Source organism: Etheostoma spectabile, chromosome 17, assembly GCF_008692095.1.
Source record: "Etheostoma spectabile isolate EspeVRDwgs_2016 chromosome 17, UIUC_Espe_1.0, whole genome shotgun sequence".
NCBI lineage: Eukaryota > Metazoa > Chordata > Actinopteri > Perciformes > Percidae > Etheostoma > Etheostoma spectabile.
Genome location: NC_045749.1, coordinates 1998998 through 2001814, shown reverse-complemented (window position 1 = coordinate 2001814; position 2817 = coordinate 1998998).

Sequence of the window (2817 nt, the reverse complement as noted above, 5' to 3'; positions counted from 1 at the left end):
GTGTGTGTGTGTGTGTGTGTGTGTGTGTGTGTGTACGATGATTCTGGCTCAGATTTAAAAGGTCAGAAACAACAGTAAAAAAACTGTATAACTCAAAAAAGCAGAAGATCACATTCCTTTGCTTCTATCTTTCTGTGTCTGTCTTTCCTTCTCTTTCTATCTGTCTCTGTCTTTCCTTCTGTTGTGGTTGGGGTCCAGCTGGCCGTGAGTTTTGTTTTGTTTATTATTTTTTCGACATTTTCTGTGGTCCTGCCCTGTCCTCTGTTTGGTTTCTCCCTCTCTCCTTTCTGAAGCCAGCTGACCACACACCTGCCTACCGTCAATAATCAACGGCTCCCGCTGCCACACCTGCCAGTCATCATCTACTCCCGCTGTTCTCACCTGCCTGTCATCCCACCCACAGTGCATCTACCCCGGCTCTTCATCCACTCTTCACCTGATCGTTGCTCCTGTCACGCTGGTGAACTTCGTCAGCCGAACTATCTAATTGTGTTCCTAGTTTTATCCCGTCTCCATCATCATCCCTCTCTGCTCCTTGTGTCTGTGTCTCCTCCTTAACTCATGCTCCCGGTCCTTCCCAGATCCATCTCCTGTGTCGCCCTCTCGGTTCCCGAGTTCCAGTTAGCCTCACGTCCCGAGCTTTACCCTATTCTCCGGTCCTCCACCTCCCTGTTCCTGGTGTCCGCCTTCCCACTCCCAACCTTCAAACTCCTAAATAAATACCATTACCCTGTGAGCCGTGCTTTTGAGCTCATCTGTACTAAACGTAACAGAACGATGAGGTCACAATGGACTCAGCCGGCTCACCCCCAATATCTCTGCTTCTCCGTCCCATGATTTATTGTTCGGCGTGGCCTCCCAGAGAGCGTTGCTCGGCCTATATGCCTCGGAAATTACAGAGATAGGCGGTGCGCTTCGCTCCCTGACAGAGGACCTTCTTCCCCCGGCATCTCCTATCCTTCCGGTAATCCTTCTGCCCATCCACCCCGTTCGCTCCCCTCGTTCATTCCCCCCTGGTTAATTCGACTTCCTCCACTCCATTTGAATCACCTGTCTCCACACCTGACAAATTTTCCGGTTTTGCTGGGAACGTGCGAGGGGTTCCTAGTGCAGTGTTCTCTGGTGTTCAGCAGACAGCCAGTAACCTTTCACTCCGATGAGCCTAATGTGAGTTCTGTCGCCGGTTTGCTCCGTGACAGGGCCCTCTCCTGAGACGGGGAAGGCCCAATCTCCTCTCCTCATACTCCGCCTTTGAGGAGGACATGAGGAAGACATGAGGAGGGTGTTTGATTATCCTGTGCAGGGTCTTGAAAAACACTCTTGTCTCATGTCCCTTCGGCAGGGGGATTGCAGTGTTGCAGAGTACTCGGTTGATCTCCACATTTTGGCCGTCAGGTCGGGGTGGTCTGGAAGGCGGTTGGCCAAGCCCTCGGGGCCACTGTTAGCCTGTCCTCCGGCTACCACCCCCAGACCAACGGACAGACCGAGCGGGCCAGTCAGGATCTGGGAGCGGCTCTTAGGTGTGTGGCGTACTGTACCTCTTGCAGTAGTCACCTCCCGTGGGTGGAGTACGCACACAACTCCCTGCCCAGCGCTGCCACTGGGATTTCCACATTCATGTGTACCGTGGGATTCCAACCCTGGCTTTTCCGTGCCTTGGAGGAAGAGATGGCGGTCCCGTCTGTTCTAGCTCACCTTCGGCGGTTTCGACGAGTGTGGAGGGAAGCCAGGTCAGCACTCCCACAGACTGCTTACGCAATAAACACCTGGCCGAGACCTGCTCCTGTCTACCAGCCCGGCCAGAAGGTGTTGCCATCCCCCCGGGATCTCCCCCTGCAGACTTCTTCCAAGAAGCTCACGCCTCGGTTTGTGGGTCCCTGCACCGTTGAGGCAGTCCTGAATCCCACTGCAGTCAGACTCAGACTCCCGCCTCATCTCAAGGTCCATCCAGTGTTCCACGTTTCTGGGATCAAGCTGGTCGCCACATGTCCACTCTCCGTCCCAGTGGCAGCTCCTCCTCCCCTAAGCATTGTCGACGGCCACCCGGCCTATATGACACGTCGAGTCCTGGATGTGTGACACAGGTTTCCGGTACCTTGTAGACTGGGCCGGCTAGGAGGAGAGGTCATGGATTCCGGCCAGCCAGATTATAGGGTTATATACTCTCAACATTCAAACTCCTAAATAAATACCATCCCCTTGTGAGCCGTGCTTTTGAGTCCATCTGTACTAAACGTAACACCTTTTATCTTTCTCTCTCTGTCTTTCCTTCTTTTTTCTATCTGTCTCTGTCAGTTTGTCTTTTTTTCCATAAAAATCCAGTAGTTTATTTTACTATTTACAGTAATATAATGGCTTTTTGTGTTTTTTAAGTAGTGCTTTGACTACTGTGATTTCCACTTTAACACTTAGACTACTGTGATTTTGTCATGTTGACAAGATTGTAACGTAACTTTACAGCATTCTAATGTAAAAATCATACAGTAATGAAATCCACAGGAAATCACTGAGATTTCAGACATTTACAGTGTGCCAACCCAAAATAGGAGAAGATGACGGACGTCTGGTCAAAAATTAGGAACCTCCGGGGGCACCGGAGCAACCCCTCCCCCAAATAAAAATGTCTTCAATATAGACTAACTGAAGGGTAACCAACTCCTGCAGTTTATGCTGCATCTGTCCATCCTGCACCTCCACCTGTATAGACACCATTAACCCATTTGCCGCAACATGGTTGCTAAGTTCCTTTCGAGATGTCAGTCTGGCTCACATTTTAAAATAAACAGCAGCTATTCCTGGAGAGCCAGGGGGCTGCTG